At 41.8% G+C, this 27204-nt stretch overlaps 1 long non-coding RNA gene across 3 annotated transcripts in view; it reads left to right on the top strand.

The window, feature by feature from the left end:
- Nucleotides 1-27204, top strand: part of LOC140653260 (uncharacterized) — a 40120-nt gene that overhangs the window by 7496 nt on the left and 5420 nt on the right. For 2 of the 3 annotated variants that reach the window (XR_012043066.1, XR_012043068.1), the window contains exons 4-5: nt 253-12948; nt 14865-14931. This is a non-coding gene — a long non-coding RNA (uncharacterized lncRNA). The remainder of the gene's footprint in view (nt 1-252; nt 12949-14864; nt 14932-27204) is intronic. The other variant, XR_012043067.1, reaches the window with a different exon arrangement.

Below are 27204 nucleotides of genomic sequence, written 5' to 3' on the forward strand. Positions count from 1 at the left end.
AGCCATTTTCAATGACTTCTGCTTTTCTTCTTTTGTAAAAGACATTTATGTTTATGCATAAAAATGGCTACATAAAAAAATAACATTCTTCAACAACTAGAGTGCTAGCAACTGATAAATAGTTCTTCACTTGGGACAGTGTCTCACACACAAGGATAATTGCAGTATTTAATGAACATTTCTGTGTGCCAGCCAATGCTCTTCTCTGATCTTTCATTTCTGTCTTCCTGATGGTGACTCACCAAATTACAGTTATCTCAAGAGGACCATGCTATTCTCACAGGATGATTTATGAGTGAAGAGTATGAGCAAAACACTCCTTGAGAGGCCATCCCTGTTTGCAGTCAGACTGAGGAACCTGAGAGAACTACACATTCCTGGATAGCTTCAACCAGCCAGCAGTGCCTGAGGATGTCTCAGAGAGGCAAAGTTTGCACAGGTCTATTTAAACTTCCTGGGGCAAGCTCTTAGCTCATGTTAATTGTCATCTGTTCATCTCAGAAGGAGCTAGGTCAATTTACAAGAGCTAAGTGTCTTCCTCTTCCTCGCTCTTCCCACACACATGTAGCATATGTTCCTGGGGTTTATGGGACTTTTCTTGACAGTGATGAAACAGTAGTCAGTTATGAGCAAAAGCATAGAGGAGTGACAAGAGTAAAAATTATTTGGAAGGATGCTACTGCAGAAGTTGCTGAAACAACTGTGAACATCTGGATTATTGCTATTAGACAGTATTTGAATTTGATGGTAATGGCAAGAAGGTGGCAGACACAGCTTGTCCTATAAAGAGCTTACAAGCTATTCACCTCCTTTTATTTAAATGAAACTCAAGTTTAACTTACACAAAATGCAGAAGTTCCATAACGTACAAAATCAGTAGGTGGCGACTCCCTATGTTGAACTGCAAATTTTACTTGAGTTAGAGTAGGTTTTACAGGCTGCAACTTTACAGTGCCACTTTTGGAGGGACTAGAAATAATTCAATAAATAGTAGTCTTGACCTCAAAGAGTTCTTCATGTAAGAGGGAATATAAGCCCTTAGTAGCAGACCCTTTCATGTGCCACATATAAATTATCCTACAATATCCATATTCTGGTCATAACCTGCCGTTTATCACCTCATAGTGTATCCAGAACTTTAAAACTACATTCTTCATCTTTTATTGCTGTGTGTTTGCTTCAGGGGAGAGCAAGGGTGACATCCAGTGGTCTATTAAGTTACCTGTACTAATGGACTAAGCCTTCAGTGATGTCAGATGTCACTGAGGCCTTAGAGACATAAAATTTGACCTATTACAGCTTAGATAAAATTGAGGCTGCATAATTTCCCACATGGGTCCCAGACTGCATCCTGAAATAAATCATTTCCATTTCTCCATACATTTTAATTCAGAAATAGGAAGCAGAGAGCATTAGTAAACAACAGGAGGCTAAAGTTTTCAGTTATTCTGAAAACTAGCTTTTGCTCAGATTAAATAATAAGGTCCCCCCCCAAATTCAGCAGCTTCCCTAAGGTGGATGTTCAAGCCAGTACTGTCACTGATCAATGGTATCTGTGGATGTGCCATTTATATTTGCAGGGCTTCCCGGCCTCAGCTTTGCAACAGAGAAACAGTGAGGAAAAAAAACCAAAAATCACTATTTTCTTAATTTTCATGCTGGTTTTGAGTATTTCAATATCAGGGCAGGTATTATGTAGAAGTATGAAGAAGGCAGTTTTATTTCAACTTAAATCACTTAAATTAATTCTTCCAAACAATATATTATAGCAGGCTACTTTCTCAGCCATTCCATATTCACAGAGCCACTAGAATGGGGGACACTTTACTGGCCAGAGATATGCAGAATATATTTCTGAAACTCATGGCGGCATGTATTCAACACTTAATTTTGGGAATAGAAGTAAACAAGTTTCTCCTGATCTGCCTGCCTTCCAGCCCTGTATATGCATCAGGGATAGCCTGCAGCATCCCTAAGGCTGTTCAGGCATATATTATAGCATAGACAAATGCCATACATGTGGGGTCTTGTATGCTCTGCAGGCCATCTCCCAAGCTGTATGTCAGGCAGTGTTTGGGATGTGGTCACTGTAGGTCTTGATAATCCACAGAGAAAGACTAGATATCATACGGGGTGGGGGGGGAGGTTCCTCAGTATTAAATAACTTTCAAAAATGAGACTTAGGCCTAAAATTTTGGGGTTATATGAGAGCCTGCCTTTTATTGAAATATAATATAGTCCCAACCAAATATTACAATTACTAAACGTACTCCTGTTACCTTCCTTTTAGTGGGGAAAAGAAAAAAAATCTGGCTTTTATATCTCAAATAGCCTTTGAAAAATTTACAGTGATGCCATAATAGGAAGATTTTAAATAAAAATAAAAATTAAAAAAACTTTGCAAATAACTTAATAAATTACTGGAGAAAATGGGAGTAAAAGTTATTGAAGCATATCAGTTCATTCTAATATTTCTGTTTATGTCCCCAGTTCTGTAATTTCAGGATAAGAATTTCTATGACAAGTGGGTTGACTCCATCACTCCTCAGTGTACTTAGAGGTTAATTAATTCATGAAGATTTGACAGTTTGTACATTCATTCACTAATAATCTGGACTGCATTTGCTCTATCAAAAATGTATTTTCTGGTCATATGATACAGCTTCTGATGTCAGGGATGTCAGGGTTAACAAAAAGCAATTTTAATAAGGTTTGTAAAACCAAACCTCTAATAACAAAATGATTTTGAATGCACCTTCATGTACTATTTCTGTCTGATACTGGCAATGCCAAGAGTATTATGATCCATATCAACAAAATTACCTCTGTGTCCAAACTGCCTGGTCATATCCCGAGCTCTGATTTAGGCAGGTAGGACCCCAATAAAGTGAGGAGGTCTCAGAGAGTGAAGTAGCATCTTTTATTAGACCAGTTGATGCTGTCAGAAGAAGTAGACGAGCCTCTGAACTCATGACTTCAGACTGAACTCAGTGTAAAGATTGAGGTATCCTACGAACAGAAGCAGAAAACTCCATGGACTGAGTGGGGATATGCCTGCACTATAGAAGTTCGGGTGTATTATTTGAGATTCTTCTCTGCGAGAAGGTGTTACTTGGGGCTGTAGGAGGTGGCGGTCTCAAGATGATGATTTCGAACACTGACCTTGATCTCTGCCCGTCACACAAAGCCAAGGGGGAGGAAGGAGGACATCTCCTTTTGCACAGTGATTCATTGGTTAGCTCTCCTGTCCAGCAGGAGGGAGACCTGGGCTATGTTCCTCTTTGGTGCCTGTGGAGACCTGAAGGTCCACCTCAAAGGCCCCAGGTGGATGCTCCAGCAAAAAGGATATTCTGAGTAACAGAGGAGAGACAAGGCTCCCAACTCTGCTCTCGCAAGCGTCTGAGTATTTTACATTTAGTGTTCAACAGAGCTTGTGCAGGAGTCAAGCCACCCCCATCCTTGTCCCCAGGCCATAGACTCATGCTTTCTCTGCCCTAATAATTACTTAATTATTGCCGCATGGAAAAGTTTCAACAGATGGTCTGGAGCTGAATAAATTCTATTCCTGCAGGCCAAGGATTCAACAAAAATTGGACCCACACCCCAGTGAGCCCTCTAGCAGATGAGCCTGCGGAGCTGGCAACAAGCCCTGAGCTTTTTACTGGATGATGTATTTTGTGGGTGTTTTCTGTGAGTGCCTATCAAGACCATAGATAAAGGGGCACAGGGACCTGGGCAGCAGCTGAGCAAGCATCTCAAGGATACCAGTTTTAGATCTACATACCAGTGAGGTAGTTCACAGGCACCTCTGTCCTTTATTGATCTAACTGGAAACAGCTCAGGCGTGGGCATATGTATAGCTTTAATCCAATTGATAATATTTAGGATAACTCCTTTTTACCAATGAATAGGAAAGGTTTGCCTCATATCTGATCCTATCATTACTTTGTTTCTCGCACATTCCCCCTTGCCCTCTCCACAGTTTTGCCCCTAGTCACTCACAGCCTTGCTGCTCCTTCTTCGAGTCCTGGGTTTACAGCAATATTCTGCATTGTGGAATGATGCTGTCCACTGAGATATTTTTTCCTTTTTCTTTTCTTTTTTTTTAACATTAGTATCTGAACAAAGCAGGAAGTTGTTTAATAGATTTTAAACCAAGAGGCCATTATGATCAGCTGCTTTGACCAGTTGTATAAAACATGCCGAGGAACCTCACCCGGTCCTTTCCACAAAGAAATGCACAGGCCAGAGACGGGCATGTTACGTAGCACACATCGGTCCCCAGTAGCAACACGGGAATACCACAGGAGGATCTGACAGGGCAAACAAGGCTGTGGGAGGGCAGCCCCAACTGCCAGAATAATATCCTGTGGCAGCTCAAACTGCAACATTTATTTCAGGACTGGCTTAAATATCACAGATATCCAAAAGCAATTTCCAGGGATGAAAATTAAATTTGTCTTACATGCAATGATAGTAACCATATCAAAAAAGATTGAGGGCCCATTGTATGGTTTAAATACATTTAAATTGGGCTGTGATCTGGGGAACGACAAGAGAGAAGGATTTGATACAAATTCTTGTTGGAAAAACCCATCAACATATTCTGTCTCTGTTGGTGTCATCAAAGTTACACAAGATGTGAAATCAACTCAGCATCATCTGGAAAGCACTGTGTAACAGCTAAGGACTGAATTTATATAATACATCCAAGGGAAAAGCAGCTTATTTTTAGCTGGCCGTGTGTAGCAAACAGGCCTAGAAACTGAGACTGAAATATGACAAAACAGTGTTATCCTGAAAAGAGAAATGCAGTAACTAAAAACAAACAAACAAACAAACAAACACATAGTGAGTAATGAGAAAAAATTCAGGATTGACTACACAGAGCAGGAAGTCTTGATGAGCTTTGTATGCTGCGCTTGTAATTTTACAGATCAGTAAAGAGGCACTTAGAGTGGCTTCACACCACACCACCTTGAGATTTTCACCTCAAGCAGGATTACTTTTTGTTTCTGCTCCTATCCATTTTATTTCTGACTCCTTACATATGCTCTCAACACCCAGCCAGGGACGAAGGTCTGGGATACTGTGAAATGGGTTGCAGGCTCTGCGCTTGGGCTGACCGAGACAATTCCATTTTGTGGCGACTTAGAAAGGTGTTAGTGTGTGATTTTTCCCACTAGTTTGTTGAAAACAAAACCTTTCAGTCCGTGACGTGAAAATGCAGTGTTAAAGTAAGCGTCCCTCCGCCTCTGTAGCAGGTGTGTACCTGGATCCCTCAGCACACTCTGCTAAAGCCCTCCCTAGAGCTGAAATATGCGGGTGGAATGTTTGGCTCCACCGAAGAGACTTCTGCAAATGCCACTTCCACGAGGAGTGAGGAGCGTCATACCCAGCAGAGGACAAGAACTTTGCTGCAGTGGGCAGGAGGAGCAGCCCCAGGTTCTTTATCCTGACCTGTGCTGCTTTGCAAGCTTTTGCCTGGTAGATGTTGCTCAATGTTTCACTGCTTAACATTATTTAAAGTGCTGTGTTTGGGGCAGGCCTATGGGCTGAAGCAAGGACAGCTATCAGCACCTGCTTTGTCATGTGGGGTCTGGTCAGACGGTGGGGACCAGAGGCAGCCTGTGCCTCCTCCTCCCTGGTCCCCACCACCCCGGCCCTGTGCTCCCGCACTGACCCACTGGTGATGAGGCCATCAGCCACAGCAGGGCAGGAGGGACAGTACAAGGCAAACACATCTGCTCTGAAAGGCTTATCTCTACCAAAACCCTCCTTCCACAGGAGGAAATTAATGAAGGAAAAAGAAACTAAGCTTTCAGGGCCTGTTATCAGTTCAAACACTTGTATTAATAAGAATCTCCGGTTTAGTTATTGTTGTTTCTGTGCAAAGTACCCTTTCCAAATAACCATGATCTAATGAAAGATAAACCATCCAGATGCGCTTGTATCACAAAATAAAGCATAAGAGACACTTTGGACTCAATAAACCCCCTAACAATAACAACAACACCAAAAAGTTGACAGAGGAACTTAAGAATCATTGAAAATTTTCCAAAGGAAGAAAACAAATCTGGTAGGGTCAGCCTCAAATATTTAAAGTCTAAAGCAATCACCTGAAATGTGCTTTTCATACTATAGATTTCACTGGCACATCTTTCCACATCCTGCTTAGAGCTACCTGCATAAGTAATGCATGCATTAATTAGCTAGAGATGCATAGGCAGTGATATATATTTATGTAAATTGTCTATAGCACACAGCTTGACTCTTGTGTCTTTGATCTACTGATAATCTCCAAGTGTGTGGATTTCAGCGGGCCAAATAATTTTTATCTCTGCTGGGAGTACTTTTGGCAAGTTTTCCTTCAGTAGGAAATGAGCTGGAAAACTCTGGTGAAACTTCAAAGCAAGAGCTTAAGGTGATCTTTCATTTGATGAATTTCAGACTGTCTCTGTTGTTTAACAACATACTGAGTTCTTTCTCCCTAACACACTTTTAAAAACTGCCAATAAGATGAATTTATGACAATCATATACAAGATATAGGAGAGATCCTGTCACTTTGGAATACAGAGCATTTTCCAAATCATAAAGATACTAAGGGAAGTATTAAAGCCTCAAATGCTATCCCTTACTAGAGTATTCATTTGTACAAATAAATGGACTTTAAATCCTTTTACACCTCAGAGTCATATTTGCTGGGGTGGGAGGTGTGTTGTTCATTTGTTTGATTGATTTCTGCCTTAATTTTTCTCCCCATTTTGTTATAAATATCCATTCTTCTCCATCCGACATCCCACGACAGCAAATTTCTGAGCTCTAGTAATGCCCTGAGGTACGTCTCACATGGCTACAACGTGAAGCTTGTTGTAGCTCATACTAGGAAGGGGGCAACCTAGCTAAAAATCCAAAGGGCACAAAGCATTCTCTTCCAGGGCTTAAATTCTAAGGTAAGGCAAGACACAAGTAGATATAATGAGAGGGAGAATGAAAAGAGGTCTCAGTAGTCATCTCTTCAAAAATATCATAAAAGGTCACCTGGACTCAGAGATGAATGATGTGCGGAGAGCATTTAACTGCACATTCTCTTGGAGCAACGGATCAAGTTATTAATTGTCCAGTCATTAACTGGGGCTGTGCAAACAGCTTCATATGCCAAGTGAGGTCAGGATATATTTGACTTCTTGAATATTATTTGCAATTGCATTTCTCTCACTGTTAGTGTAAGCATTATTCTTAAAACAGACTGCTTCCTTCTCAGATGTGTCACTTCACAGCAAAAATGCTACTGAAAGTCACAGAAAAGAAGACTGCATTTACATAATTATTGTTCTAATTCTTGGCTAAACACCTGCAAAGCCACACAACAGGGTCTGAACTAGTTGGTCGCCATAATGCATAAACCTATCCTAAGAGAAAGTAGAAACCAAAAAAGCTTTAAAAGTGTTAAAAAAAGAAACTATATCAATATGAATGGTTTCAATGTGTGTTCACTTGCTGATGGTAATCTTGAAGGAAAAACAAGGAGACGATGCAGCTCTGGGAGACCATTTATTTTTTCACAGAGCTGGAAGAACGTGGGATCTATTGACCTGGAACAGCAGCAAGAACGAAAAACAAGTCCAATGACTGTGCCCCTGGCAGCAGCTAAAAGACGACGTTTTGGGGAAGGGGGAGGCCAGAAGCCAGCACACACCAGCGAGCTTGCCAGAGCCACAGCACCACCGGCGACAGGGATGGGTTTGGGCTTCATCTCAGATGTTACCTTGGTGTACAGCTGCTTCTGCCATATGGTACAGCATGATTTTTCTAACCCACATCGGGTTGTGTGCCCTGCTTCTGCCGAAAGCCATCTGCAGACAGAGGAAGGATATGCCCAGAGACCTGATTACCTCCTCCTCAGTTCATAAAAGCATGCATCAAAGCACTGAGGGAACAGGGAGAGAGGTAAGGCAGGTTAACTATTCTCTGGTTAAAAGAAGCATTGGCAAGAAAGAAAGGGAGGAGTCAAATCACACCCCCAAGGCAGAATCTGCTGCTGCACCCCCCACAGAGCGCAAGTACCCCACAGATACTGCATCTGTAGGTATCCTGTGTAACAGGAAAAATTCTCCACGTCACTCAAAACAGGAACAGGCCCAAATGTTATTCCTCAGGTCTAAAGGACCATTACAGATGGCTCTATTGAACTGGCAGCAGCACCAAAGAAGCAAAGGACTCCAGACTCTGCTGGATGGAGAAATGGGGCTGGAATATGAGCTCAAACCTGTGGCTAGGGGCAGTCAGTAACCCAGACTCGTTAACTTGGATAAGAACTGACACTAAGGGCAGGTTAGTCCACCCTTGGACATGAGCCGTGGCTGGGAAAGGACGGGATCAATCACCATCTTTACATTGTTCCACTGCCATGATTGTACCGTAAATGCTATCGAACTCTGCCTTAAGGCAGAGCACATTACCATGCTCTCACAAACGGGGAGAATACGAAGCTGACCAGATCGGCTGATGTAGCCAGATCTGTTGGCTGTGTATCAGGGAAGGGGACTGAATGTGGATCTCTGGATTTCCTCAGGGGATGTGCCTTCCCCATCAAAGAACTGCTTTTCAGAAGTGGTTCAGATGTAGCACAGAGCAGAGGAAATTAGCTTCTATTTCTAGCACCAAAATGAACGCTCCCAAAAGTTCAATCTCTTCTTTTGATAAATGCTTATCAGTAATGCTTCCACCATTTGAGGTTGCACATAGGTAAGGACATCCTGCAAGACAACGCTGAAAATGAGTCCAGTTTGGTCAGACTAATCCCCTCCTAAACCTGCACTAACAACTGCAAAAAACCCACTCTGTAGTCCCTCTCTTCTTCCAAAGTCTAGCATGTGGCCCTTAATAAGGTCTCACGGCGAGCTGCGGTGGCTCAGGACTTGCCTTGTCAGTTCACCAGGGACTCCATTAGAGAAATCACTTTCACTCCACTGACATTTTAAAGGCAAACCATCATAGGTTTGTACAACAACTGCTTTAATTAAGGGTAGGCCAGGTTTACTCATCTCTTACTGCTCAATCAGGAACACCAAATAGGTGAGTTTGTCTTTAGATGATTGAAACAATGTATTTTTGCCTGTGGAAATAGTTGCTATGCCTCCATTGCAAAAATAAAACAATCACAGATTGTCACATCAGTTTAAAAATTTTATGACATGTTAATGTTTTTCTGAACCTGAAGTCCTTTTAAAAGTGGCTTGGAGAAGAAAGAAAAGCAGCTTCCAGAGTGTTTCACTGGCACATTAAGTTATGCATTCTAAGTCCTGGAGGTGAAATGTTTTTAGCATTTATGGGAGCTCTGGGCTTCCAGTCCTCGTGCTGAGCCAGCTATTAATACGTGACAGAAAGCATCTGTGATCTACTGCTCGCAGGGTTCAAGCCCCAAAGCATCCAGAAAGCCTGTGCATAATCCTTCACTCACATGGCTGATTGACCGCACCACACATAAGTCAATGTGATGTATACGCTCTGATGTGACAGGTCCAAAATATAATGTACTCTACAAATGATTTGATCTTAATTAGAAGAACAAGGGTCTTTTACATGACAATTTTCTTTTAGAAAAAGGCATAGGGCTTTGAGAGATATTAATGTCAGCATCAGTCATCATAAAACACAGAGACAAGATCTATTTTAAGGCTTGTGGATATGAAGTACACATTAAAAATGGGATTATGCTACTGCTAATGGGAAAATGATTGCCATTCTAACTTCCCACTAAACGAGACTGGGGCCTTGTTATGAACATAGTAGCTCTTTACAGAGAGAATAACAGCCCTGTCTTCTGCTGGAAAATGCCTGGCCCATTTCTTTGATGCCCAGGCTTCTGTTAGTCTCCGTGTGAGCACACAGGCAAGTACATCGGTGCAGGACCGGGGCCAAGCAGCTGGCCCAAAGTCAGGCAGTAATGGACCTTTCTGAATCATACTGCCTTCATCACATTAACGTTTCTACCCTGCACTGTTTTTTTTGCTGGAGGACTGGATCAAAGCTGTCTGGCTGGAAAGAGATTTCACTCACTTCACTCAGCATGGAAATATGTCTGGTTTAAACTTGAATTTCGAGGAGAGCATATTTTCACCGCTTCGGTCTTCCTGGAGTAATATGATTACTCTTTTTTACCTGTTGTGGCATTGGCGCCTGCTATCTAGCAGCTTTTCCCTGTTGGTGCAGTTTCTGCAATTAAGATGTCAAGCTGATAATCAGGGAAATTATGTAAGTGATGTCTACGGGAATTCTGACTGGATGAAAAAAAGGGAAGGAAAAAAGGTGTTATGATAATACCTGGCAAAAGTAAACGTCTTATAAGTAGAAAAGTGTGTCTCCCTTTGCCAGCTTGTCTCAGAGCACTGCATGGGAGAACAGGCTGTACTCGCCGATGCTTTGCCCAAGGAAAGCTTCGGGAAGGTCTGCAGTGCAGCCTGTGAAGTGGCTCATCACACTCGGGCCGCGGGGATGCACCTTTCTCGCCTTTCTCAGGCGGCTGCTTGCTTTGGGTGGTGGGGTGGGTTTTCTGTAGGAGAGCTCTGTAATAGGGAGCTGTGATTGCCAGACTGAGCCACTGAAAAACTTAATCTTGCTCACCTCCCTGAAGTCATGGCATTGAAACATGGATGTGAGACCCCATGATCTGGAGAATGATTTTCCCAGGGACGGTCATTCCTCGCATTTCAGGAGTGCTGACTCTGTGATTTTCCCAAATGTAGGTAACTCAGCTGCATAAGTGGGGGAGGAGGGCAAACTCATGCAGAGTCTTCCCCAAAAACAAACAGCTAATGTGCACAGCCATCACATGCTCAGTTAAGTACACTCCACACACTGCAACGCCAGTGGAGGGGGATGGGGATGCAATCGCCCTAGATCACGTAGAAAATCTGTGCCTGTTCTCGCGTGCTGGAAACACACAGTCTGAAACACAAGGCAGTACATCTGGGAACAGACCACTACAGCAATTTCCTTTACTGGCTAGATTAACAATTGTGGGGAATGGACATTCATATCCCAGGACCTGTTGAGGAGTCACAAGAGAATTGTGGTCAATTTTATCATGTTTGGGCTAAATCCTCTAATGCGTAGTCATTTTAACTCACTTGAAAGGGAAGAAGCCCTTTATTTGACTCCTTGCCTCCACAAAAACACATCACATTACTTATGTTATTTTCACCAATTCCAGTTCATCTCAATGCACAAGCAGAGCCTTTAGGTTGGGGATCAATAGAAACTGCACTAAAAAAATCATTGATACAATTCAAAACCTACTGGAATTAAAACAAGAAAAACTTGTAATTTGGATTCGGAGTGATCAGAGTGAAAATTGGGGTGCTGCCACCTGCGTGTTCAGTATGGCCTCTGTGTGAGCCAGAGGCCATGACATCTGCAGAGAAAACTGCACTTCAATTCGAAATAGCACGTTAGATCATTTTAATGTCCACAGCTATACATTGCAATGGGCTGCAACCTGTCCTAGTGACAATCCACAAGTCCAGTGCTGTTCGGATATTTTAGTCTTGCAAATGCATTTTTCTCCAAATGGGTTGCTCAGCAGTAATGATTATTCAGAGAAAAGTGGCAGACAGGGTCAGGCAGCAGCAGAATGAAAAGTGAAAACTTGAAAGATGCTAGATGAATATTTATGCAGAGCAATCTTCACTCTCGCATTATGGTGCATAATGGGATCAGCAAAGCTAACGGAATTCACGCTGCGTGAACTTCCTCTGTGAGAACTTAGTTTAATCTGCACATAAGACTGACAACCCGTGAACACAGAGAAAATGTTCAATGGCATGTAAAAACTTAATTGAAATAATGTTTCTGACTATATCAATATTCTGGCAATGACAGAATAAACAACATTTTTTTTCTGGGTAGATTTTAAATCCACAGGCTACTTTTTTGAAATGGCATCCAAACATTGTCGCAGAAGACTTTGTTCTTTTGTTTCGCTGCCGATTTGGTATGTCCTACTGGCAACTGAAAAGCATCCATGGGGATTGAGTAATGAGGACAAGGATTTCAGAACAGCCTGACACTGACCGTCACATAAGGGCTGGTGACGACGAGGAACAGCCGGGCAAATTTCTGCTCTGATATTGCAAGATTTGTCAGGGAATACTTTTCATTGCAAAACGAATGGCTGTTGGCTGACTTTGGAGAGCCTGTCTTACTTTGCAAGATTTTCTTCTCAAGGTGTCCAAAACCCTATCTTGGTGCACATGGGCAGTGAAATCCATTCCTGTGCTGTAGGGTCAGCACAAGACCTGCAGATCAGTTTACTCCTTTTGGGGGCTGCAGATTCACTGCACAGATAGGTCTGCATTTCATCCACTCTTTGTATTTTTTGTGAGCAGGTCACTACAAAGCCCAAGAAGCTATTACGATCCTTCATTATGCACGAACCCCCAAATAGTTGATCACCTGTGGCTAAGTACCCATATATTTAGACAGATATCTAAACTCCTTATGTTTATACAAGGGTCTTAAAAACTTGCTTAGCAAGACCAGTATTTTTCCTTGACATTTCTACAATATATTTGCATTCTTACTGTTTTAAGTCTTGATTTAAATATTAGAAGGACAGTTTTCCTTACTGTACTTTAGCATTTCTTTCCTGAACTAGGGGCCCTGCTTCATCCCTGTACTTCACTGAATGCTTGAACACATGTCTAATCCTTCTGAATTCAAGGATATATGAAAATATTCTGTTGAATCTGGACCTCTGTGAGAAACTGGAAAATAATGCAATTCCAGTTATCTGAAATATCTGAACCCTCCAAAGTACTCAATATAAGTATTATCTAAGAGTTTATGTCTAATCTTTTTTCTCCAGAACCTATGCATCTATTCAATAGTGACCGACAATGTATCAGAAGCACATCAGTTGCGGAGATAACCAGCGACCTTACAGGTGACTTTAATTGAACTAGGATATACAAAATAAACTTTAAAAGACACAGAATTTAGCCCATACTAGTAATCCAAACTTTCCCTTCTGCTGCTAATTTGTCCAAGAGGCCATGTACCACCTGCACGTACGGTGGTGACTTTGACCGTTCTGCATGCAGCAGCTGCACAGGGCCACCCTCCTCAACGTTTCAAGGCTGGAGAAAGCAAAGCTGGGAGGACGGGATGGACGGGGGATGGGCCATTGCAATTAAAATATTTTTTAACATAATACTTTTTGTTTCAACATTTTCTTTAGAAAGCGTTGCTTGAAGCACTGGGGTTTGGGTTTTTCCCCTCTTCCTCCACGGGAAGGTGCACGGCAGCCTGGGTTTGACGCTGCTTGCCAGCACCCTTCTACTCCCTCGGGCTTTAGTCCACGCCACAGCAGCTCAATGCCTCCAACCCTTCGCTTCGGTCGTGTCAGTGTGCGCGCGCTCCTGCCCGTCCGTGTGTCCGTGTGTCCGTGGGCGCGTCTGTTCGTGCATGCTAAAAATAGACGGGAGCGCCTGACGACTGCCTTCTGATTGGCTGCCGCTGAGGTGCCGCCAGCCTATGGGAGCGAGGGGCGCGGAGGGCGATGGCCGCCTCGGCGGGGGGCGCGGAGGGCCCGACCCGACCCGACCCGACCCCACGCCACGCCACGCCACGCCACGCCACGCCACGCCACGCCACCCGACCTGACCTGACCGGACTCGGCCCGGCCCGGGCAGGGGGGCGCGGCGCGGCGCGGGTGCCCCTCGGCTGGCTGGTGGGTGTGGGCAGATGGGGGGGGAAGTCGGTAAGAGGCGTGTGGGAGCCACCGGGGAGGTGGTGCCGGCCCTCCGGGACCCGCCGTTTGCTTTCCGGACTGGTAGTGCTTTCACCTCCGTAAAGCCCAAAACCGCAGCACTGCGGAGGCCAGGCATGCTGCCCCGGCCGCAGGCGCAGCGCTCCCTCCCGACTGAACCCCGCGGGCCGCCCTCGCCGCTCACCGCCGCCCGCCGGCCTGTGGGGGCCGCTGCCCGCCCGCGCCGCCGCCGCCCGCCCGCGCCGCCGCCGCGCCTGCGCCCGCCCGCGCCGGCAGGGGGCGCTGGTGGCTGTAGCGGAGCTGCGGGCCTGGCCGCGTGCCCGTGGTGGCGGAGGGCCCGCGCCGGCGGGACGCGGGTCGGCAGCCGCGGGAGCGGGCTCTGCCCGGGGGACTGCGGGCCCGAGGGCCCGGGGGCCTCCGAACGCCTGCACGCCGGCTTCCACGCCGTCGGGCTGGCGGTGTCCACAGTGCTAAGCACGCTCTGGCAGGTTTTCGCAGCGTTTCTTTCCTCACCCTTGCCTTAAAGTACCAAAGGCATTCCGTGTAGATTTAACCTCTGTACACGAACGTGTTATCAACCTGTTTTTATGTGTTTTGTAGATTCTAAAGACATTTCGTGGACTTCTGCGCATAAAGTAGTACCTGAGGTGACAAATTCATAAATCAGGGAAACAACAGGTAGCTGAAAGGACCAAAATGGAGCAGCAATGTAACTTTTTTCAAGGAATTCTCAAGAAACAGTGTTAAAGCAATGGCAATGAGGAATTAGGAGAATGCCCGCAAATCTAATTTCAGATAAAATATGTATTCAATGTACAATAAATGCATCAAGTCAATAGTTTCACTGGAAAGAAGCATCATCTTTATATCTAACTACAGCTATATAGGCGTGTATTAAAAATGAAGTTTGATGTCTGCTAGTGCTTTTTAGTCACAAAAAGTGCACTGGGGGAACTTGGAAAGCAGAAGCAGGAGCTGATTAGCAGGGTGCTGTGTCCTAATTTATTCAAGCACTGGATAACACCTCTGGAACTGTTAAAAGATCTCACAGTCTCGAGGAGTGGTTTGACTTTTTTATATCTCTTTTCCAGAACCTCTTTTCTCATGGGTGCCACACAGACTGAGCATCACAGAGGTGTGAGTCCAAGTGTAGTGAAGGTAAGAACTGTAAAGAAGTGAAGTGAAAGAAGACTTTCTTCCAAAGAAATTTGCATCTTCCGATTTTCACTGAGCCTGTGCCTTGGTTCACACCCATAGAAGGAAGCAAACAGTTCTGTGTTCTGATCCACTTTAAGTTAAATGCTTTGAAACTTCTAAAAATCATTATTTTCTATTGCTTTTACATTAAGCACGGGTAGCCTTCAGTGCGTGAACATTATCTTGTCCATATGAGCTGTCGGTGTCAACTTGTAATTTACATACTAATTGCTTGCAATCTTTAGCAGTAGAAAAGTTAGCTGTCCACAATTCAAAGGATTTCTTAATTATAAAAGGAAAGTGCTTCATGGCAAAGAGTGTAGCCAATAATTATCTGCTGCCAACTGACAAAACACATGTGGAATGCATGTTAACTGCTGGGAACAGAAGGAAGCTGATTTCTTGTGTGGCAGTTTGAGGCTTCTAGCATGAAAAAGAAAATCATTGTTTATGTATTTTGTTAACTTCAAATGTATTTTCTGTGTGGTAAAGGCATTCAGGAGAAAAAGCATAATAACTCTGGCGCTGTTAATTCAGAGGTGGTGCAAGTTATATACAGAGGGACCATTCTCCACATGGGTTCTGAGCACTTCTGAGGGCTTGTATCACCCCTTGCAGCTGGTGGGACTTTTTCAGTTGTCATGGTTTAACCCCAGCCAGCAACTAAGCACCACGCAGCCGCCCACTCACTCCCCTCCAGTGGGGTGGGGGAGAGAATCAGAAGAGTAAAAGTGAGGAAACTCATGGGTTGAGATAAAGACAGTTTAATAGGTAAAGCAAAAGCCACACACACAAGCAAAGCAAGGAATTCATTCACTACTTCCCGTTGGCAGGCAGGTGTTCAGCCATCTCCAGGAAAGCAGGGCTCCATCACGTGAACAGTTACTTGGAAAGACAAACGCCATCACTCCAAACGTCCCCTCCTTCCTCCTTCTTCCCCCAGCTGTATACGCTGAGCATGACACCAGATGGTATGGGATATCCCTTTGGTCAGTTGGGGTCAGCTGTCCCAGCTGTGTCCTCTCCCAACTCCCTGTGCACCCTCTGCCTGCTTGCTGGTGGGGTGGTGTGAGAAGCAGACAAGGCCTTGACTCTGTGTAAGCACTGCTCAGCAGTAACTAAAACATCCTTGTATTATCAACACTGTTTTCAGCACAAATCCAAAACGTAGCCCCATACTAGCTACTATGAAGAAAATTAACTCTGTCCCAGTCAAAACCAGCACACCAGTGAGCACACAGTCACCCTTCCTGTCTTTGGGCAGCAGCAGAAATTCTGTGATTTTTAACCAGTCCCACCATCTGATCATAGCCTAATCCCCTCCTGTGTCATCACCTCATGAAGCCAGAACGAAGGGGTTAAGGCTTTTTAGCAGGGTAAATGTTTGTGTTTCTCTTGGATTTAACTGAAGGATTTCTCATGCAAGTCATAAATGTGAAACTTCTTTACATTTGCCGTTTTGTTGTATAAGAGAGTCCAGCTGGTTTTGGTTTTGCTGTGTGCAGCTGCAGATACTTCCAAAGTTTAGGAAGGTGTAATAGCTTGGAGATCTGTGTCTAAAGAAGTTTATACTGACTTTTAATGTGGCATCTGCACACTTTCAGTACCACTGCTTGAAGGTCTATCACAACACCAGAGACAACTTTTTAGGTTAGTCCTGCAACAAGAACATCTTCAGCTTTTATTATTTTTTATACATTGCTTAGTAAACTTTTAACTTTTATTTGCAGATTAATCCCACCTATATTTTTAATTTTCTTCTTAAGCTTTGTCATACTTTTTATTTTGATCTTCAACACTATTTCTTGTAGTATCATGTATAGCTTCAGTCTCTTACCTTTTATCACTTCTGAATAGCCAATTTATGGTGACATGTCTTGCTGCACATGCTCTGTTATGTAAATACAATATTTTAAGTTGATTAAGGTATACAGTTCTTAAGGGCATCTGTTCAGGAATGCATGTATAATTTTTTTCCCTACAGTGTTTTATTTAGTCCTTTTCTGAGATGCCTGTATTATATTTTCTTTACCTTTCTGCACAGCCAATGCCTCTGGGCTGCTTTTCTGAGGGCTTTAATTATCATGCTGTCTCTAAGACAATTACATAATTAAGTGGTTTTCATTTTCATTCTGAATTTGGTAATTATAACTAAAACACTGAAAAGTGCATCAGCTGCAATATGAAGAAACTCAATCATTAAAAGAAAATATACCTAAAGAGAAGCATGCTTGAGAAGATTCCGCTAATAACCAATAAATGAAACAAAAATTAAAAACAAATAGGGAGAATTGAGCTTACTGGACTCCTTCAGTCTGTTGCTTTAAATGACAAGCTTTTTGTAGGTTCGATGATTGCAAAAATGTGATGCTCCAAGGAAAATTTATAAATATAATTGTAGGAGTTAAAAAAAACCTTTCCCCAAGTATTGAAGAATAGAGTGCTGAAAGGACAGGTGTTTTATTGTTTTATAATTTTCCATGTTTAATATTTTAAAGATAGATTCTTTATTTGCTCTACCTAGTTCTAGCACAGCCCCAATCATGTGTGTGTTTGTATACATATATTTTTTTCATTTTTTATTGAAACAGATGGTATATCTCCTCTTTCAAGGCTCAGGCAAGGGGGGCATAGGAAATATGATAGGATTAAAATTATTTTGAAACAAGAAGACATCTTTCTCATATCCTATTTCCCATCCACCTGCTAGTCTTTCAAGCAAGCAGTGACAGTAAACACTCAGAAATAGGGAGTGTGTTTCGGTTGTGGTGTTCTGAAAACCCTGCCCTGTTCTTTGAGTGTTCTTTGGTATTCAGTTCCTATGACTACCTGTTTTTCAAAAACAGAAGTCTAAAAGTTAGCAGCTGAGCTCCACTGAGCTCAACAGTAATACTCCTACCAACCACAAAGGGAGCAGATTAGGTGTTTGTTCCAGCTCTATCAGAAAAACTGTCCTCTAAATCCACCAAAGTCACCTGAGGCTCAGTGCTTTTAAAAATCAGGTCATTTCTTAAAGCATAAAAACATGAGTTCAGAAGCCTGATTTTCAGCTCTTCGTTGTGAAAACGTTAGACAAGCTTAATTTCTGCAGAAACACTATGAAGTCAGGGTTTCTAGAATTTAAGATATTTATATGTACTCCAGGGAAGATTCGGAATGCTATGAGTAAAATGCATTTTTCTGGCCTCTGGAGTCTGTATATATCATACATATATGTATGAAACATTATCCATGTGACCATGCAGTGCAGGACATGTGAGCGGAATGGTAGTGACATCTCTGGAATTCCAGATGAAAAAATGGCTTGAAGCAGTTAGAGGTCCTGATTCAGTCAGAAGTTTCACATACAGTTGTGCTGCCAACATCAGTGAGTGTTTAGGCAAGCATTTATGCTCTTTGATGAATTTCCACTCAGTCCTGCAGGAATGTCTGTTCAAATGCATGTTCGAGATACTTACATTTCTATCAGAGTAGTGGCTGTGAGTATTTTGAATTTTAACATCTACTTTAACACTTACTAAATGAATGCAAGAGTTACATAAAATGTACAAGACGTGTTTATTTGGGGTCTCAGTCCTAACCTACTACTGGTAAAACAGATTTCCAAGAGCATGGGGAATTCTGTATTTGTGTTGGCATGCTTGTGGATATAGCATAGAACTTGATCATAGAGGAAACCTGGACAGGCAATTGTTTAAAATTATCCTCTTTCCTCGTGTGAACGTTAGCGATAGAATTGAGACCTTCAGAACATGTTTTGAAATATATTTTAAGAATCTAGTGGTTCTAAAGCTATAATTCACATCCAGATTTATGATAATAAAAATGCAGAATGAAGAGCAAAGCCTACAATTTAGCATTTAAGTCAATCTCTGAGTTACACTGAAAATCAGAGTGAAACCTATCCTGGTGGTCATGAGTGCCCAGCTTCTTAAGTCTTCATGTTACCAGAGAAAGGATTAAATTCCTGTTTTCCCAGAGGTTTCCAGGAACCTTCTTGGTGAATTCTGGGTTATTTTGAGAGACAAACCATCAGAAATTTGAGCTGGTGAAATGAAATGTGCACAGTCAAGAGCTGTGCATCTCTAACTCCGAGTCACATGGCTTTGATATGTGGCCCATAGCTAATCTGTGGTGTTCTGTTAAACAGCAAAATTGGTAGGGTTTTCAGTTACAAGTTTGGTGAGCAGGCTACATGGCAATCCATTAGAAACTTGAAAAGATTGATGGTTGTCCTTTGGCTCCAAAACCTGGGCAGTCAGTTTGAAGGACTAGGGTCTTGTATGATTTTTTAGGGCCCTAACCATGCATGTGTCAGGCTATATGTCATATCAGGAATGTAATAACCACAATCAAATGTTTCTCTAGTTTTTCCATAGCCACGTTTTACAGTTGTAGCATAGTTTTTCGGGTAAACCATACTTCAAATATAATATTTTTATTCAACTTTCACCAGCCTACATTTGCCACGCAACTTTCAGTGAGCAGCCGCTGCTGGCAGAGTGCCAAGAAGGTGTCAGTACTAATTCACATTTGAGAAGGCAGAAGATCCCATAGACATGTTAAGATTCATTATTGATCAGGACTTTGTCTCCACAAACTGAGGTTATTATTTTCACTGGAGTCAGGAGTCGTACTGCTTTGATGAGGAAGTAACTTGGACCTTATCCAGCTATTGATATTTCTAAAGTGATGATCTGGCTCTAAATCTGGCCGCAACGATGCATTGCTTCACCACACAGATCTTATTACATGTGCCTGTCATTAGTAATGCTTCTGACTTTGACTTTTGAATGCCTTGAACACAGAGCCTAGTGGTTTTAGTTTTAATAGGTTTTGTGTGCAAGGCTGTTCATCCTTTTACTCTTGTATAGTGTTGCCAGTGGATTGCTTACTATTCACAATCATGTCAGAAAGTTGCTGTATGTGCAAAATGTGCTGCTTGGGGGAATTGTGCAGTACTGGAATACGTTTATATAAAAAGGTAATCTGCACTGGTTTTCACCACAAAAGTTCAGAATTTAATATTAAGATCAAAATGACCTGTCATCTTCTTAAAAAATTCTAATTTTTCATATTCATAAACCGAATCACAGAATCATATAGGTTGGAAAAGACCTTTAAGATCATCGAGTCCAGCCATAAACCTAACACAAACATCTCTGTATGACTCACTGAGCGGTGTTATGGGCTAGTAAGAATACCTACTGCAGCACAGAGGATTCCAAAGTCGATGGTCCAAAGTTACTTCTTTCTTTGTTAGAGTTTGTATGAGTTGGTGGAAATTTCACCGAGCTACAAAATGAGTAATGAAACCTGGATTTGGTCTGGTGTTTTTGGCTGCCAACGAGTGTGCCTCCCTCAGCTCACGCTGCGTGACAGCACCTGTAGCACTACGGGAATACCCATGTTCCAGCAGAGCTCTGGCAGAGCAGCCACTGCAAATCCACTCACATCTCCTGCACTGTGAGGCTGAAATGCAACCCAAGCAAGGCCAAGGTAATGTTGGATAGAAAATGGAGATGGTCTGAAAGCCAGGGTATTTTTCCCTTTTTTATGCACATGTGCATGTGCTACCATCAAGTCAGTGCTCTTGTCTGACTGCTCAGTCAGCCTAGATAATCAGATGCAAGGTGATAGTCCTTTCACACTGCTGGGCAATATTTTAAGTAAAAGCTTGACTACTGTACTGTATATGTTTGTCACTTCAGGTGAGATTCTTCTCACCAAATTTAGATACTTGCTTTACGGAGGCCTACTCTAGGTCACAGCCATCTCATTTTAGCGTACACGTCTAAGTGTACTATTGTAGACGTCTATGTCTGCTATTGTAGACATTCATATTAATAGCTTGAATTCCATATTCCAAACTAGTGCAAAATATGACTGCCATCCTCTTTGTATGCTAGTTTACCAGGAGTACTTTATTTTTTATTTTATTCTAATGAATCTATTTGTGATGAGCAAGCCTGTTTGTTCAAGGGCTTGGTCTTCAAGCTCATTAGTAAAAAGAGACTCACATGTGATTCTAAAACTAGTTCTGTCTTAACAGTTGTCCAACTTAACTGGCTTTACAGGGATGTTGTGAAAGCCTGATACTGGAAGAAGTCTTTTTGACATCACATTAATTCCAATTGGGATATATGTGATAATACGAAAGGGGTATTTATTAATACTTCATTATTTAAGGGTATACCCAGGCTTTCTGCTATGTATTTGCAATCTCAAGATTTTTGTGTGTATTTTTCATTTGTGTACATGTTTTGGTGGTAATAATAATAGCCTGGCATGCCTGTTGCCATTTGCCCTGTGCTCACGCATGTTTCATAAGTCAACTAGCAGAGTCATCACTGTAACTGTAATCATTTTTGCTTTTTTATTTTATTTGGCATGAGGAACAAAAGCCCCAAACATATTTCTAGCTTTATATACCTTCTTAAATACATTTTATGCATAGTATGGATTCAATAAACCCTTTGGCCTGGTTGAAAGGATTTTCTTGTTTGTTTTTCTTTCCTTATTTTAAATGAAGGTAAATTAATCTAATTTAAAACTGTTCAATAGGAATATTTATTAATCATTATTTGGATGCATAATAACAAGAGTGTCCCCCCCCTTTGGCTTTATTTTTATTTGAAAGTACTGAAATATTCTTTAGATGAAACCTGAGCAAACTAAATTACAGCAATGCCTTGCTTCCCAGAGTCTTGCACTTCACCTGCTGCAGAAATTAGAATATGGAAAAAATAAAAATCTAATACCAATGAGATAAAACTAGCACAATGCAAAAGAAGATAATTACATTGCTCAGCTGTCACAAGGCCAACAAAAAATATGAAGTGACTCATCTTCCTTCACATGCACAGCCTGCTCAAACATACATATATAATTATTTATTTATATGGTTTTGATTCTTTAGCCAAATGTTGCTACTTTATAATGTGGTTTAACCACTAAGGGATTTTGTTCAAAGTGTTCATTTATAGTTTTATCATTGAACCACAAAAAAGTGTTCTAGGTTCCAATGTAATTAAGTTGCATGCAAGTGATATATCATTAAATCTTACTTTGTATGAGTACATGAGTTCAAAGACAGCTCTTCTGCAAAGATAAGATACAATATGCAGTGAACAAGGGCTGCTTTCTAGTGAAGGCATATTCCTTACCAAACCAGTGTATCAAGCAAGGGTATCCTCAAGACATAAACATCAAGAAATCTTCATATAACATTCTAATTTTGACTTTGGAGGTAAGTGGACAATTGACTTAGACCATTTCTTAAAAGAAAGGGACTAAGATTTATAAGTCATAAGTGTGTTTTTGAGAGTTTACCTATGATCTTATGAACAAAATCTAGAAAAAGCTGCAATATACAAAAATGCTGGAAAGGAAGAACAGTGATATAAACCCTTTGAATAATAATTGCCATTGATTTAAAAATTTTGACAAAATGTGATACTCCCATTAGGTGGAGACTCTGAAATAAGGAATAAAGATTTTCTGTGTTGGAGGTGTAAATATACTTTTGTAGAGAGTTTTTATGCAATCCTCAAGCTGAACAAAGTGTAACAGTTTTGCCTCATAGAACTTAATGTAAAGGTTAAGGCTGAGCAAATAGTATTTGTGCTAATTTAGCTTTTATTTTCTGGCTGGGAGTCATTCCTGGTTGTTGGGCAGTGTGTTAGTGGTTCATGTTTGCTGAAGTTACTTGGATGAATTTGAATTTTCAGCCAGTGAGTTATTTACAAACTGTTTGCTTTGACTGTTCACCCTGCTTGATTAAATATTTGCTTTGGTTCATTCTATTGAATCTAATTAATCAGCTTCAATTCCAATCATTCTATTGAATCTAATTAATCAGCATCACTTCCAATATGTGCAGTGCCTACCAGTGCAAATGAGAGGAACCCTCTTGCTTCTCTGACTGGCATCAGGAGGTGCTTTGGCAAATCATACTGCACTGACATGCTTCAGCATCTTTCTCTTTCTTGAAACACAAATTAGGAAAAAAGGTAAACCTAGTACAAACGGATCTTTTTGTGGTGTTAGTAGCAAACACAGAAAGCCACTGTTAAAATAGGAAACTTCCTGAGCTGTATGAAAGTCAAACCGTTGAAGATAGTAGGACTACAGAGTGAAAGTAACTGTAAACAAAAAACTTGCTGACTGGTGTCATTTTCTTGTTGATCTCGGCAAATATCTACTCATAGGCAAGCATCATAAGTAGTGACCCACTTCCTAGAACTGATTTTCCCTTCTTTTATTTTTTACAAATCTTTTGAAAAATTAGTTCAAAGGGAATAAGAAGGGTGACATGGTTGAACTTCCTGTAATCTAACTTGACTGAAGAAATGTGGCTGTTTGGTCTGAGTTTCCTCCCCAGTTAAAGAGGGAAAATAAGCACTGTCAGAAATCAGTTCAGCCAGTGCAATAGTAGGTCTGTATGATAGGTCCTTTGAGGCTATATATTTCTTTCTGCAAACTAGAGATGCAAGAAGAGGCTACTTAGATGTAGATCCTCAAGTTATATGGGATGGAGCCAATGCCAAGAGATTGGGAAACTGGCAGGAGTTCAGCAAAGACCCACCAATGCAGTCAGGGGCTGGAGCACCTGCCCTGTGGGGAGAGGCTGAGGAACTGGAGCTGGCTCAGCTTGGAGCAGAGGTGGCTTTGCGGGGGCTTATGAGCCAACCGTCAAGAAGATGGAGCCCGGCTCTTCACAATGAGGCAACAATAGGTTGAAACAAGAGCAGCTGAGAATATAAGGAAAAACTTTTCACTATGAGAACAGTCAAGCAGTCCCTTCCAGTCTGAATTGTGATCCTATTTATTGGAAGGTCTGACTATCCAGGCCAAATCTACTGTTGGGTGAGTTGTTGGATCTCCACTGGTGTCTTTTGTCTCATGAGGTCATTAAAATGTTAGAAAAGGAAGTCACGTTGCTGCTGTAAAAACTTTTTAAGACAGTGCGCTGTTGGAAGATACCCTATAGCATCCAGTCTGGTTGAGAGCTGTTTATTGTAAGCTCATTTCACATCATTACGAAGGTGTGACATTACAATATTCCATTGTTTTCTCTATTTTTGGTGTGTTTAAGATAACATTTGAACTATATCCACTAGATTTCACTGTGAGTTTTATGAGCTTTGTAATACAAATGCTGAGCTTTTACCTGATCTTTTTTTAGTCCTTGGACTTGTAGTGCCATTATTCTCTCAAAGGCCAACTGATGTAGCTCTTTGAACATATGTATCTTGACATTGTCTTGTTCTTCTCTGCTTTTCTGTCTCTCAGAGTTCCTCTATTAATTTCTGTTCACTATTGCTAAGGTAATGAGTTTACTACCAACCCTGAAGTAGATCACAAATAAAGCAAAGCTCCTGTGGCCTCTATGAATCATATCCACCTTAAAAGAATCCTAATTCTCCGTCCAACATTCTTTGTTACTCACAGTACAGAACTCAGCCCATCATCACTAAAAAAAAAAGTCAATAGGTTAGAAATGTATCCAGAGACCTAAACCTGTCCACTAATGCTATTGTTTTTCTGGAGTTTGTTGTTTTGTCCAGTTGGTTAAGTATGATATCTTATTTTTACAGCTTTCCCTCAGTTTCTGTGTGAGAAACCTGGTATGTGCAGCTTAGCATACAAAGATGCTAGCAACACAAACAAGCTGCAAGTGTCAGACTTCAAAAGAAGGAACACAAAATGCACTCTGAAGGTCAAAATCAAAGTGACAGCTCAACTATGAGTAGGCCATTGCCACTTTTGGAGTGGTGAGAGTTTTCTGAGGAGAAATACAGTGCACTCTAACAGGATCAGCTTCACATACATACTGACAGCTGAAGTATGGCAGATACAGCCTGGGCAAAAAAAGATCTGAAGGTTTAATTCCACCTTTCCTTTCAGACTCAGTGCAGCTCATTTCTTGTTTCATGGGTGGTGGGGTGGCAGGGGATGGAGGAGGAAGACCTTCTCCTTACATTGTTTTTTCAAAGTGGTGTGATGCCTGGGTTTCAGTACAAGGTAGTAGATGATGGATTGCCATCTTGTGAACCTGGGGAGGTGAGACTGAGTCCTGGGTCTGTGAATAACCCTGTGTACTACATAGGGCAATTACACATTTTACTTTGCTGATCTTCTGTTGCCCCTCTTAACACTTTGCTTGTCTACTTTTATAGGAATAATCCAGGAAAGAGATGGAGTCTGGCTGTGTGTTTGTTGAGACCCTCTAAGGTTCTCTAAAATGTTTGAAAATAATATTCGGGGTATTCAAAAAACTAACGCAAATCTTAAAGACAGCCTGTGTTCCCCACAGCTTGGTGGATTTTACCAATACCAGTTCTCGATTTGATCGGCTTAGTTTCTAATCGGTGCGAATGTGTTCCCGTCACAAGTGACCTGTGCTAATTTCACAGGAAATAGAAATGAAACACTTATGAAGAAAGACTCCCAAGGTGGTTAAAATATTCTTGCATAATGGCTCAAAAGCTGAGTTTTGCACGGTCGGTTCTCCTTTCAGTCCCTTCACAGGAACTGGTTGTGCTCACAGTGCCATCAGCATGCTTTATGTGGAACAAGGCTCTTCTGAAAGTTGCTTGTGTTAAATCTGCAGGGATTTGCTTCGCTTTCTGGAGAAGGCACAGAAAAAGGCATTTGGAATTGAAGGTGGAGATTACCTACTCGGTATCTGATACTGAAAGGAAATAAAAACTCAAACCATGCTTTCCCTTATCTTGTATATCCTCTGTGTGCGTCTTCTTAGTACTAGCTGCTACAGCTGCATTTTTGACCAATTTCATTCTCTTATTTCTCATTATTGCTGTTACTGGGAGTTATTTGCGGCTTGCTTCAGCACCAGAGTGCAACTACTGTTTCAGGAAAAACTTCAATAAAGCAACCATTGAAAGGTGACTTTAAGCCTGAAGGAATAGATCTGGTGGAGTGCTTGCTCCTGAATTAATATTTTGGAGGGCATACTATTGATGCTATCAGTGCCTTCAGGCTCAACGCCTGCTGCTTTCTTGCTCATTTGGAGGATTATCATCTGAAGAGATTCTTTGGGACATATGCTCCTTAACATGTGTGATGAAGGTCAAAAATCTTACCTCTGCTATGCCTCCTCTCCAACATCCAGTAGAGGTTTTTCCACGGAGCACCAGTTGTGCAAAGTTATCAGGGAGAGGGGAGAGTTTCCAGTGTCTGCTGGTCTCTGCCATCCTTCAAAGACATGACTGAAGGCAGCGTGGCTGCATGTGTCCTGTCACACACTCTGGTTCCTGTCCCAGAGCTCTCCTTTGAGGTGGTGTACAAGGCAGCTGGAGTCTGGGAAGCCCTGTGGGGCTGTCAGTAGGCAGAGTGGTGGTGGTTGGATGTCAGAAGTAATTGGTGCTGGGGCTTTCTATGAATCTTGATCCATAGCTGAGAGGGTGTAAGCCCTCACTTGTGGCAAAGAAAACACTTCTCCATCTCACAAAAAAAGGGAACAAAAACTACTTTGAGCTGAGATACAGATTGCATTTCTCTCACATCTGGTTACTCATTTGCAGGGGAAGGCAGAGTTCATGATTATGGATCTTGATTTTGAGAGGAATGAGGAATGCCTCCTGAATGAACTGATGTGCAGGGTGAGGAAGAGTGATACAGAAGGCTGAAGGATAGGCTTAGAAATTATAGCTCTAAGCTAAGACTGGAACTCAGATTTTAATTTAAGGCTTAAAGCAAAATCAGGTTGGAGGTTTTTTATGTTTTCTTTTTTCTGAAAGGGAATATTGGATTTGGTACTACTGGGCCTTGGAAGTTAGGTTTTGCAAGAACCTTAAGAGAACATAGAAGTTTATAAAATCAAATTGACAGAAATGCTTGCCATTTTCAATACACATTTCTAAAGATCACCTGTAGCCAAGAAATGAAAAGGCATTTGAGTCAGATGACAAAAATAAGCCTTGTTGATAAGACTCTTTTATGGTGTCTTTGTGCCACCTCGGAGGTTTTATTGTATTCCTAAAACCTCTTCAGTTACCTTTCTGTAATGATTAATTTGAGGGCATGGTATTGCCTTTACATCTGTCTTGTCCTTCAAATCTGTTATAATAACATGCGTTCCAAAGTTCAATTTAATGTCTATAGGGTTTCTGAAAAACACGAAACAAATAGGGAGACAAGAAAAAAAACACCAACCTTTAATTGAAAAAAGCTGCAGAATCACTATGGGGACAACGTGAGTGCACAATG

The sequence above is a fragment of the Ciconia boyciana genome, chromosome 1, assembly GCF_034638445.1.
Source record: "Ciconia boyciana chromosome 1, ASM3463844v1, whole genome shotgun sequence".
Classification (NCBI taxonomy): Eukaryota; Metazoa; Chordata; class Aves; order Ciconiiformes; family Ciconiidae; genus Ciconia; species Ciconia boyciana.